This window comes from Muscardinus avellanarius, assembly GCF_963383645.1.
Source record: "Muscardinus avellanarius genome assembly, chromosome: 8".
In the NCBI taxonomy this organism is placed as follows: domain Eukaryota; kingdom Metazoa; phylum Chordata; class Mammalia; order Rodentia; family Gliridae; genus Muscardinus; species Muscardinus avellanarius.
Window position 1 is genome coordinate 102,550,966 of NC_137794.1, and position 12,920 is coordinate 102,563,885.

The following is a 12,920-nucleotide window of genomic DNA, read 5'->3' on the forward strand; positions in this document are numbered from 1 at the left end:
CCTGCCTAGAAAGCAGGTCAAATGGACTCAAAGACCTCACCTAATGCAAAACAATCAATGGGCAGCAAAGTAAAGCCTTCTCCTGGAGCAGGACTAGAAACCAGTCCACAGAAGCAAGGACTCCTGTGTGACTTTATTCTTGTCTCCCAAGCTTTCTTCCCTAGGCCTTCCGAAGGAGGTCTCTCAGCACAAGAAGACTGAGGATGTGGGTGGAGGATGGAGGCGGGAGGAGCTGCCCGGGCCTGTCTGCCCAGGGTGGAGCATCTTCAGGGAGTACAGGCTCCTCCGGCTGCGGCAGGGCAGCCGGCGCGGGCTGCGCACCGCCCGCAGGACCGCGGTGCCCGGGGAGCATGCCGCCAGCCGCTGTGGTGGGCGCCCTGGTCAGAGGATGGCGGAACCGCAGCGCCCCGCGAAGGGCTGGATCAAAGCTCCTCCCACAGAGGCAAGGTGGAATTCGGATTCTGGGTATGTTTAGGACACCTTGATGTGACCGAATGACTTCTTTTAAAAGGATTCAGAGAGGTGATTGCGAGCTTACCAACTATTTTCCCCCTTCAAATAGAATCGTGGTCTCTTGAGCCTGGTTTTCTTCTTGGGTTATCATTATACATCCTGCCTGGTTTACTTGTTTATTTTTCTCTCTTCATCAACAACCTAGGTGCCCTCAGTCGTCACACGGTAAAAGATAATTTTTCCTCCCTTCTTTTCTTTTCAAATATTTTACTTGAATATGGAATCCTTGTTCAGTGCTATTAGTGTTTGAGTGGTAAGATAGAAAAGGATCCAGACTTTTGGCAACCTTGCGTCTAACTTGTACTGTTTTATCACCACCTCTGGTATGAAAAACCCTAAAAGCAGTTCGCTTCTGGGTTTTCCCACTAATTAGTTTTCCGTTTCGTTGCTGTTGTCCTGAGGCCACAGTGGCACCATGACAGATGCGTACCTCTCCTCTCCACTTAGCTCATGGCTGTTGTTGGGGTCTTCCTGAAGTCAGTTTTCATCAGAATGAAACACTTTTAGAAATCCCTGACCTCATTTGCTTCTGTCTAGACCTTGGACTCTTACTGACATTACTTGGAAGGGAGCTCTGCTTGACCAATGGGAGAAACAGGGCCGGCCGAGGAAGCGAGTCTGTGCCCAGAACAAACTCCCAGGGGCTTTTGGGAGCTGGCTGTCTGCCCCTCAAAATCCTTTTATCTGACCCAGAGCCCCACGCGCTTCCTAAGCAGTAAATGCAGCTTCTCTCTCGTTCCGACAAATGTGGATTGAAAGCCAGTACGTTCAGAGATTTTTGCAGGTAGTGTAGACTAGAGCTAAACACCTGTTAAGAGATATCTGGACACAGTGGCCCACATGTGTAATCCCAGTACTTGGGAAGCTGAAACAGGAGGATTGCAGGTTTGAGGACAGCTTCAGCAAGTTAGTGAGACTGTGAGCAACTTAGTAAGACCCTATAATAATAATAATAATAATAATAATAATAATAATAATAATAAATAAAAATTAATAATAATAATAATAAATGGGACTGGGGATATAGCTCCAAAACAGAATACCGGAGGTGCAATCCCCAGTAATACACACACACACACACACACACACACACACACACACACACACATAAAAACTAGATGTCATTTTGGGTTTTTTTTTTTGTGTGTGTGTGTGTGACAGTGGCTTCCAGCAAAAGTTTTCAGACTGACTAGTCAAGAAGAAACCAGCCAAGAAATTAGTTTTAAATAGTCTGTTATGCATTCATTGCAAGAGAGTAAATTAATCATTTAAGCAAGTGTCCAACGGCAGAAGGCAGCATGCTGTGTGTTCTCACTGCCAGAGGATTCGTGACTGTAAGGCCTCGGATTCAGCAAGAAGTGTGAGTCACGGTATTTCAAGAACTGAGCACCTTGCCGGGCGTGGTGGCACACGCTTGTAATCCCCGCGCTTGGGAGGCTGAGACAGGAGGATCGCGCAGGTTCTTAGCCAGCCTCAGCTACTTAGTGAGACCCTGTTTCCAAATAAAACAGGTCTGGGAGTATAGCTCGGAGGTAGAAAGCCTCTGGGTTCCACCCCAGTACCACCAGAAAAGGAAAAGAAAAAAGAACGAGCACCTGATACTGCCCCTTGGTTCTGAGGATGAGGAAACCGAGCCCAGGGACGCTGATTGGTAGGCGAGGTTCAGGACCCACCGCCAGCACAGTGGCAGAGCAGGGCCTGGGGTCACTGGAGGCTCCCAAACTCTCCATCCACCGTTTCCCCTCCTGCAACACTCTCCTGGCAAAACTTGGTAGATTTCTGTAACAATACTCAGAGCCTTTGTAACAAAGTAATATAGTAACATGTTAGGGATTTTTAAAAAATGAATGCACAAAGATCTTTTAAATTTTTTTTTTTTTTTTTTTTTTTTTTGTGTGTGTGTGTGTGGTACTGGGGTTCCTGGAAGCCCTTCTACCTCCGGGCTATACTCCCAGACCTATTTTATACTTTTTATTTGGAAACAGGGTCTCTTAAGCCAGCGCGGCTGACTTCGAACCTGCGCGATCCTCCTGTCTCTGCCTCCCAAGCGCAGGGATTGACCTGTAATTGTTCATGTTTGTGGAGTACAGTGTGAGATTTTAACACATATGTTCAATGCATACCAATCAGATTAGGGTACCTGGTGTATCCATTACCTCTAACATTTGTTATTTTTCTGTGTTGGAAATATTAAAAATCCTATTAGCTTTTTTTTTTTTTTTTTTTTTTTTTTTTTTTTTGGTGGTACTGGGGTTCCTGGAAGCCCTTCTACCTCCGGGCTACACTCCCAGACCTATTTTATATTTTTGGAAACAGGGTCTCTTAATCCAGCGCAGCTGGCTTCGAACCTGCTCGATCCTCCTGTCTCCGCCTCCCAAGCGTGGGGATTACAAGCATGCGCCACCACGCCCGGCCCTATTAGCTTTTTTAAAAAAAATACAATTAAATATTGTCAACCATAGTTACCCTACTGTGCGACAGAATATTATTTTTTTAACAAAAGTTATTCTTTTTATCCAACTCTCCCCTTCTACCTATTATGTCTTTTAATTTTTTAAGAGTTTTGTTGAGATATAATTTACATGCCACCCAGCTCAACCATGTAAGATGTATGGTTCAGCTGGTGAGCTTCCCCATGGCTGCTCCTCTGCCCCCTCATCAGGGACTGTGTGCATGTATGTCTCCATTACTATAAAATACACCATGATGTGAGACTATAATGCACCAATAAAAGAATAAAAAATCCAAGAGGAATAATCTAAAAACCAATTTAGAAATAAAATTCTAAAGATCTTTGAAAATATTTAATAGTTATAAGTAATGATAAGTTGATAAGTCAACAGTGTTTCCGTGGTTAAAAATTCTTAAGTTTGATCTTAGGGAATAAATCTAATCTTTGTCTACTCAGCCAAAGAAAATGAAATGTATAATTCAGTGGTCTGTGGTATGTTATATTATCCAATTTTAATTGTGATAAAATATACATAGAACATAGAATTTGCCATCTTAACCATTTTTGAGGGTATAGTTCAGTGACATTAACTACGTTCACCCTGTAACACAGTCACCACCACTAGTTTGAAAATTTCTCATTATCCCAAACAGAAATTCTGTACCCATTAAGCATGAAGTGGCAACATCCTCCCCGCCCCGCCCTCCTTTGGTAACCTCAAATCTACTTTGTCTCTGTGGATTTGCACACTCTAGATATTTCATGTAAGCGGAATTATGCAGTGCGCCCCCCTTTCTGTCTGACTCTTTTTTCACCCTGGATAACATTTTCAAGTTATCTCTGGCATGTGGCAGAGGTTCATCATTGTGTATGGCAAACTGGGGTGGTCTGCTTTAATTCTCTTCTATTTTGTTTTCTCTTCTTTAAAATATACTTTAAATTCCAACCTGGTCACAAACTCCTTTGGGTATTTCTTTCAATCCACTGGTATTTTTATATTTAAATTAATTAGTGTATAAAGAGTCTCTTAGGAATGGATCTCAGTTCTGTAAAAGCAGAGACCATAGATAAATCTTTATAAAAAAATATTTTCATCTCTGGGGCCTAATCCAGGGCCTTCCATAGAGTAAGTAGTCAACAGATGTCCTTGAGATGGACAGATGAATGATTTTTAAGGGTTTACATTTAAGAACCAGCAAAGAGATTTTTAATTTTAAAAAGATGACCTTCATAATTTTGGTTTTTATTCTTTGGAGCAATGATATTTTCTTTTCTCTTTTCTTTCTTTCGTGTGTGTGTGTGTGTGTGTGTGTGTGTGTGTGTGTGTGTGTGTTACTGAGAATGGAACCCAGGGACATTCTACTTCCAAGCTACACCTCCAGCCCTGTTTTTTATTCTTTATTTTGAAACAGGGCCCCATTAAGTAGCTGAGGCTGGCCATAAACCCAGATCCTCCTGTCTCAGCCTCCCAAGTGCTGGGATTACAAGCATGTGCCACCACACCTGGCTTGATATTTTCTTTCAGCATAAAAATATATGGTGGCCATTGTTTTACATTCCAACAAACCATTCAATATGAAAAGGCCAAGTGTTAGATAATATTAACATTTCACTGCCCCACTTAAGGAAATCCAGCAAGGCCTGACCCATGCCTGCAGTGACTGGTGGCGGCGATAGGGGTCTCCCAGCCACTAAGTGCAGCTGGAGACAGGCCCTTTAAACTCATGCCTAGTCTTGGTCCTGTATACTCCTTATCCTCCCTCAGTGCTGCACTCAGAAACTGAAAGCAAATGGAAAGAGAACCTGCTACAACTTGAAGGGGCCTTTTATACCCAGCAGGAATAAGTAAACTAAACACAAAGGTAGATGCGAACAACTACCTTTGTAGCAGAGTTGCAGTTTTTATCTTTAACTAATAAATGCAACTATGTTACTGCTGGTTCTGTCCAGATACAGTTAAGATACATATATTTACAGTCAGTAGCCTCAGGATTGGTTCAAGGACCCCCAAGATACCAAAGTTCATGGATGCTCAAGTCTCTTATATAAGATGATGTATTTGTGCATAACTGATGTACAACCTCCAGTATACTTCATCTCTAAATTACTTACGGAACCTAACACAATGTAAGAACTTTCTATTTTATTGGGTTTTGGGGTTGTTGGGGGTTTTTTTGTTTGTTTTTTTTGTTTTTGCCGTACTGGGGATGAACCCAGGGGCATTCTAATTCCAAGCTACATCCCCCAGCTCTATTTTTATTCTTTATTTTGAAACAGGGCCTCACTGAGTTGCAAAGGTCCTCACTAAGTAGCTGAGGCTGTCCTCGAACCTGCAATCCTCCTGTCTCAACCTCCCAAGTGCTAGGATTACGGGCATGTGCCATCATGCCTGGCAGCACTTTCTAAATAGCTGTTATGTCGTATTATTGAGGGAAGAAGAACAAGAAAGAGGTACGGTACAGAAGCAGTATTTTCCCTAATATTTCCAGCCCACACTTGGTTGAATCTGTGGGTGTGTAACCTGCAGCTGTGGAGAGGGCAGGCTCTCTGTAGTCGCCTACCGTTCTGCACACTGAAACCTGCTCTGGCTCTGCTTCAACCATTTCAAAACATATGGGTGGAGGAGTTAGAGGAGGGATGAGGAGGGACAGTGAAACTCTTGATGAGAAGTAAATTCGTCACGGGATATCTTTGCTAAAGATGTTCTCCTCATCCAGTCTTTCAAATATCAAATCTAGATAAAACCTTTATAGCTTGTGTGTGTGTGTGTGTGTGTGTGTGTGTGTGTGTGTGTGTGTGTGTGTGGTACTGGGGTTCCTGGAAGCCCTTCTACCTCCGGGCTACACTCCCAGACCTATTTTATTTTTGGAAACAGGGTCTCTTAAGCCAGCCCGGCTGGCTTCGAACCTGCTCGATCCTCCTGTCTCTGCCGCCCAAGCGCCCGGATTCCAAGCGTGCGCCACCACGCCCGGCCCTTTACAGCTATTAAATGGCAACCAAGTTCTTTCTTTTGCGGCAGCAGAGTCCTGTTTATTTTGGTGGGTGCAGTGATCTAGAAATCTCATTCTTCTTCCTCAAGGAAGCATCTTCCAGCTCAAAGCCCCCGCCTCCTGAAAATGACCTGCATGGCTCGATTTCGTCTTTTATTTGTATCTCAGCACATGCAGCTACAATTGCTGACTTCTCCCAGTGTCTCCCATCTTTATCTGGCAGATGAGCCCAGTTAGACCTCCAGGGCGTGATGCCACGAAAATCCATCGATGCCCTGTATCCTACCCGGAACGGGTACTCCATGACTATTTGACAGCGATGACTTTAGAAACATGAAATGTGAGAGGTCATAAATCAGGAGCCTGGTGTTCATATATGGTCTGTGTAATCTCTCTGGATGCCTTAGAAGTCAGACCAGGTACTTAAATTGTTATGGCTTTTTACATTTCAAAGGCTTACAGACTACCATTGGCCCAAATATAAAATAATAATTTCTATCTGTAGAGCTGTACACCCTGTAGTCAAAAAAAAAAAAACACTTCCTTCCTCATTTCTTAGTGACAGTCTATAATCATGTCTGAGCCATTTCTGGAATTTTTTCTAAACAGCCTTGGCTTCTGTCGGCTAAGGAGGAGCCTCTCCATGTGTCAGAGGAATGTTTCTTCTCCTCCAAACCCAACCACCCCCCTGCAAAGAAGAGGTGGCTGTACATCTCAGCCAGCAATCACTCTGTGTGGAAAATCAGATGATAAAGTCAGTTGATTGCCAAATATTTATTGAGGACCTGGGATGAGTTCGGGGTAGTCGTTAAGGAAAGTATGACTGAACCTCAGAAGTTCTACCTAAGGCCAAGTTTAGTTCAGTTCTACCCTGGGCTTGGAGGAACCAGGTTCCTGTCCAGGCAAATGGGACCCATTTACTTCTTCAGGTGCAAGGTGGCATGTTTAAACACCTGTGAATCCCAACTGGAGTGTGTGTGTGTGTGTGTGTGTGTGTGTGTGTGTGTGTGTGTGTGTGTGTGTATGCACAGCAGTTATTGAAACTAGGGGTGTTCTACCTCTGAGCTACACCCGCAGCTCTGTTTTATTTTTATTTGTAACAGTCTCGCTCAGTTGCAGAGACTGGCTTCAAACCTGTGATTCTCTTGTCTTAACCTCCCAAGGACAGGGATTGCGAGTGCGCTTCACCAACCTTACCCCGTATAAGACCTTGCGTCCTCAAGCAAGGGTAAAATGAAGATAGAAATCACATCTCATTTTGGATTGTTTATATACTAAAAGAAATCTAAGCCGGGCGTGGTAGCACATGCTTGTAATCCCAGCATTCGGGAGGCCGAGACCCGCAGTTTGCAGACAGCCTCGGCTACTTAGTGAGGCCCTCTGCAACTCAGTGAAACCCGGTTTCAAAATAAAGAATAAAAAATAGGGCAGGGGTGTAGCTTGGAGGTCGAATGGCCCTGGGTTCCATCCCCAGACCCGCAAAAAAAAAAAAAAAAAAAAAATCTATCTTTGTAAAACAAAAAATTAAAATTAACCCCACTTTATAATTAATGGTAATGATTAAATATGATAATAAATGCTTTAAAATAATTTAATGTGTCACTGTTTTCTGATGGAACTTAATAGTCTCATACTCTGACCTATACTTATTTTTAATTAGTTCAAGTTCAGCTATATAACTCTTTTCCTATAGTTTTTCATAATTAGCTATGTAATTACCATGTATTAAGAGCCCCTTATTTTAATTAGAATAATCATGGGTCTCAGATTCAATAAATATTCACTGAGCAGTACCTACGTATAAAATTAATAGGCATCTGGGAAGAAAAGAACTTCTAAGGCTTTTCCTTGGCCTCAGAAAAGGTGTTTGTGCTCTAGAGAAAGCAAATGTAGCCTGGCACGGTGGCATGGTGCCCGTGATCTCAGTACTTGGGAGGCCGAGACAGGAGGATCACAGGCTCGAGAACAGCCTCAGCAAGTAGTGAGACCCTGTTTCAAAATAAAAATAAATAGGGCTAAGAGTGTAGATTGGACACAGACTGCCCCTAGGTTCAATCCCCAGTACCAAAAAAAAAAAAAAAAAAAAAAAAAACCCACACACACAAACAAAAAAAACAGAAAAGAAAGGCAACAAATGGAATGCGAATAGGCAGACTTAAAAAAAATGGGTAAGATATCTGAGGAAGAAATGGGTCATTTCAAAAAACAATATTGAACCTGGGCATAGTGGTGCATACCTGTAATCCTAGTACTTGGGAGGCTGAAACAGGAAGATTGCAGGTTTTGAGGCCAGACTCAGCAACTCCTTCACCAGCTTAGGGAGAATCTATTTACAAACGAAAAAAAGGAAAGAAAAAGGGTTGGGTGTATAGCTCAAAGGTAGAACACCCCAGGGTTCAACCCCACTAGATAGATAGATAGAGAGAGGGAGGAGGGGCAGGCTATCCTGGCAAAGTGGATGGACAGGAAGACTTACAGGAAGACAGTGGACCACACACCGCCGCCTCTGCTCCGCAGTCCAGTGAGCTTGGGGGGGAGGGCTCGACAAGTTTCCTTCAGGCCTTTTTGAACAGGACCAATCTCACATCCTGAGCCCAGACTGAGGAAAAATAACCAAGCAGAGAAGGCCACGTACGTGAGCGCAGGGGTCAGTAGCAGGGGATGAAGTGATTGATGCAGAGGGCGGAATCTCAGCCCCCAAATCACCAGGACGCATGTGACTTCCTGCAGCGTGGGCCTTCCAGACCATCCGGGATGCTTTCAACTGTGAAATTAGGCCGAAGGGTAGGGTTTGCTCTCGTTCCTTCAGCTTCTTTTGATTCAGGAGGGTTCTAAGTCCAGCGGAAGACTTACTTAGTTATACTATCAGTACAATTATACTAGGTAAGCAAATTTAGAGCCCCTGGTGATTCCCAAGTTTAGAGAGGATCAGAAAGGCTGGGAGGTTGAAAAGCAAGTGGCCCTCGTGGGGAAGGCTGAGTGTCCAGCAGGGGTGGGGTCCAGGTCAGGACCTCCAAGGCTCAGATGCCAGGACAAGGCGCTTGGGCTGGTTGGGGTCCAGGGAACTCCTAGCTTCCCGGTAGAGTAACCGGCCTTAGGAGTGTTCAAAGTTAGCTATGGAAAGAGATGGCCGGAGGGAGCCGGAGACTGGATTTATTAAGTCATATTAAGGTAACAGTGATTCATGCAGAAACTAATGAAAGTTGACATAGAGAGAAAGGATGGGTTGAAGAGACCTAGACAAAGTTCGTTCACTGATTCTCTTTGCTAGCTTGAGTAAATGTTAGTAAGGCTATTGTTTATAATCCATGGGATGTGAATTTATGGGGGTGATTGACATGGAGATACCATTGCAACGGCATGGAGATGCCATTGCCTGTGAAAGCAGACGTTTATCACTTGCATTTCCTAAGAGGAAGAGCCGCACACCGGGCAGGGCCCCTGGGACGGGGCATTCTGGTGTTAATCGGGGAGCAGAAAGGAGCCTTGATGGGGCTTCCTGGGGACAGGTAAGGCAGGACAGGGCCAGCAGCTCAGGCCGGCTAGTTCGGCTAGTTCGGGTAACTCCAGGGGACCTTGGGTGGTAGGAGCGGCCCTAGTTGTCTGTGCCTGGGCCGGGGTTGGGTTAAGGCTGGTGAAACACTGGTTTGGTGTGCGAGAGTCGGGTGAGGAGGGGGTTGGCTCCGGGGTTACTGGACACCAGCAAGATAAAAACAGAATCTACGAAATCCAAATCAGAACCTCTGACTGTACCAGGACACGGAGCACGGTGATTTCTGTGCGTTATCTCTGTGATAAGTACTCAAAGCCCCCATTTTACACGGGAGGCAGCTGGGACCCACGTGGCCGACAGTTTGTCCAAGACCACATGCGTCATGGTGATTTGGGAGCTAAGATTCCGCCCTCGGCATCATCCACTTCATCCCGTGCTCCTGACCCCTGTGCCCACGCGCGTGGCCTTCTCTGCTTGGTTATTTTTCCTCACTCTGGGCTCAAGACGTGAGACTGGTCCTGTTCAAAAAGACCTAAAGGAAACTTGTCAAGGCCACCCCCAGCTCACAGGACTGCGGAGCAGAGGCGGCTGTGTGTGGTCTACTGTCTTTCTGTAAGTCTTCCTGTCTATCCACTTTGCCAGAATAGCATGAACACGTGTGTATTTACATACTGGCAGTCTGCTGTTCCTCGTGTTGGAAAAGGCCAAACATGAAGATGTGAAATGTGTGACTTCATCCCTGTCCCCTGTGCTTCCTGGAAATGGCTTCCCAACCTTTGGCTTCTTTCTCTGATCGTTTTAACTCTAAGACTTGGATGCTCTGGTGTCAGCAAACAAAGCCCTTGGCAGATTCCTCTTCTCCCCCTCTCACTATCAACTAGTGATGCAAATTCCTGCCCAGAGGATCACTTCCGAATTTCCTGGGGGAGACTGAGACTGAGGTCCTGCACGGGTCACCCTCCTCTCCACCCTCATCTCCAGATGCTCCCCATGAGCTCCCCGACCTCACAATCTGCTTTTGTTCTCTAGCACTCTGCTGCTGGCCCACCCCCATTCTCTGCACACCCTTACCAAGGCTTCCTCCTAGAGCCAGCGCCCTGCTCAGCCCCAAGGAGGGGGGCATCCACGGACTCAGTTGTACTGATACATCTTCCAACATATGTATCTATGGAGCCTCTACTTTGCACAAAGCCATGAGGACAACACAGAGCCAGAAGTGGCCCCGCAGGAGCTCAGAGACCTGGTGGACTAGCTTGGGACACAGGGCCAAGTGGTAAAAGATGCAAATGGCACTTCAGGACTATGGACGCTATAGCACACTAGCACACAGGATCTGGAAGTCGTTCCCAGCGGCTGGTGCAAACTCTGAGGGTGCCTACAACTTCATGATCTTCAGTGCTCCCAGTGGGTGAGCCGGGGCCTCACCTCTTTCTCTCAACTGGGAACCATTCACACAGGTATCTCAAATGTGGTTGAGCAGACGCTTTGCCAAAGGAACGTGGCAGAAATTCCTGTTCTGCGTCCACCGTTAGTGCAGATTTGGGAGGGGCTTGGGGAGGGACCGTGCCTGCCCCTGCAGAGCTGTTACAGGGAGTTATTCTAGCACACAGCAGAAGTTTCAGCTCCAGAGTCAGACTGTCAGGATTCAAATAGCACTTCCACCACTTACAAGCTGAAAGTTACAATTGAAGGCGCCTCTTTTTCCCAAGGACAAAATAGGAATAACAGTAGCACCTGCTTTTTAGGGTTGTTGTGAGAATCAAATGCACCCATTTACAAAGAAAAGGTTTAAAATGGTACCTGACACCTGGTAAGTGCTCAGTATAAGTGTTAGCTGCGATTATTAGTAATTGTTGCATAGTCCTCACGATTGATTTCCGTCTTTTAGGTGTTTTCTAGTCAGTTCCTAGAGACTAGAACTCTGGGCCCTTATAAATCATCCTCTCTGTCTGTTTGCTAGCAAACTTTTATAAAACCAAACGTAGAATTCTTCAGCATAAATATGTCTCCTGGAATGCTAGAATCAGTGGTATTATATTATTCTATATTGACATTTTAATAGCCAATAATGGCCTTTAAAAGAGTTGGGTAGACACACAGCATCCATTCCAGAGTTTCTGTTATGTTTTTGTTTCCATGTGAACCCTGTTTTTTTTTTTTAAGTCTTTCGCTCCGTGGTGAGATTCAGAAACAAGTTCCTGTTCCAAAGAACAATATTTGCTCAACTTAAAAATTGACCCTGGTTTCCATTTTTTTTTTTTAACAAAAAGCTTGTAATCAATGCTTTATGCTTGGAACTTGAAATGAGCTTGATTTTTCTGAAACTGTAATTTTTCATACTTGATCATTTTGAACAACTTCTAAATAGCTCACTGTCCCTTGATTTTTAAGTGCTGAGCTGCCATGGGCTGGGTTGCATTTCATATAAGGGTGAGAAGATACTAGACATACGCTAGAAGTAAATCTTTTCTTCAGATTAGGAACCCAGCCTGCAAAAGATATTTCTTCCATAGAGAGAAAGGGCCGATTCCCTTTTCTTTGAAATTTCAAAGTGTAGGGCCATAGTTAAGAACAGGAATGCCACAGTTAGCTGGCCTGAATAGAATGCTGGCTCTTCTGCCCAAGGGCTTGGCCTTGGACTTGTTACACAACCTGCCCACGCCCGTGAACATCCATCTTCATAATGGGACCGAATGGGACTCTGTCTATCAACGGCTTACAGCAGCACCTAACACTCATGACCTCCCAAATATTCATTACTAGTGTTTTCTAGGGAACTGACCCCAAAGTTTCTATCATGAATTATATATCTGGTGAGGGATTTTGAATGCAAGTATCTATAAAGTGATTAAGTACATTTATTAAGTCACACATTATTTTATGGGGCAAAACATAAAAGTAATAATTCAAAGTTAAGACTCTTTAGCTGGGTGTGGTGCTGCAGGCCTATAATCCCAGTACTTGGGAGGCTATGACAGGAAGATTGCATATTCAAGACCAGCCTCAAAAACTTAGCAAGACCCTGTTTCAAAATAAAGACTTTAAAACAGGCTGGGGGTATAAATCAGAGGTAGCATGCCCAGGACCCTCTCCCCTCCAAAAAAAAAGGGACTCTTTACCTTAAAAATGTAAATGTAGCATTTCCTTGACTATTTTCACAAGTCAACTGAGCCAGGGCAATCTCTATGTAAGTTGGGCAGAGAGTTCAGTGCTGGACTAAAATAGGATTCAAAACCCTGGCAATATATCAAAGTTGGGATGAGGGAGAACTCAGATCACAGAAAATATTTTAGCCTGTTTTCCTTCTGTAAATATTTTTGAAAGTCCATATGTCCTTTAAATTTTTTTCTTTGACAACTTAAATGGGAAGACCTAGGAAGTCTAGCCCCACTTTGTAGGCAACCCAAGAAACTGACAGTAATTTAGCTCAGACGGGCAGGAGTGGAGGCTCTTAGCCTTGATGTCCTGTCCC

The 12,920-nt window shown here is 44.5% G+C and overlaps 1 protein-coding gene across 1 annotated transcript in view; it reads left to right on the forward strand.

Moving 5' to 3' along the window:
- Positions 1 to 374: 374 nt before the first annotated feature.
- PLEKHG1 (pleckstrin homology and RhoGEF domain containing G1) overlaps positions 375 to 12,920 on the forward strand; it is a gene marked incomplete at both ends in the record, with an annotated part of 141,576 nt that continues 129,030 nt past the window's right edge. Inside the window, one exon of the mRNA XM_080699886.1 lies at positions 375 to 465. The remainder of the gene's footprint in view (positions 466 to 12,920) is intronic.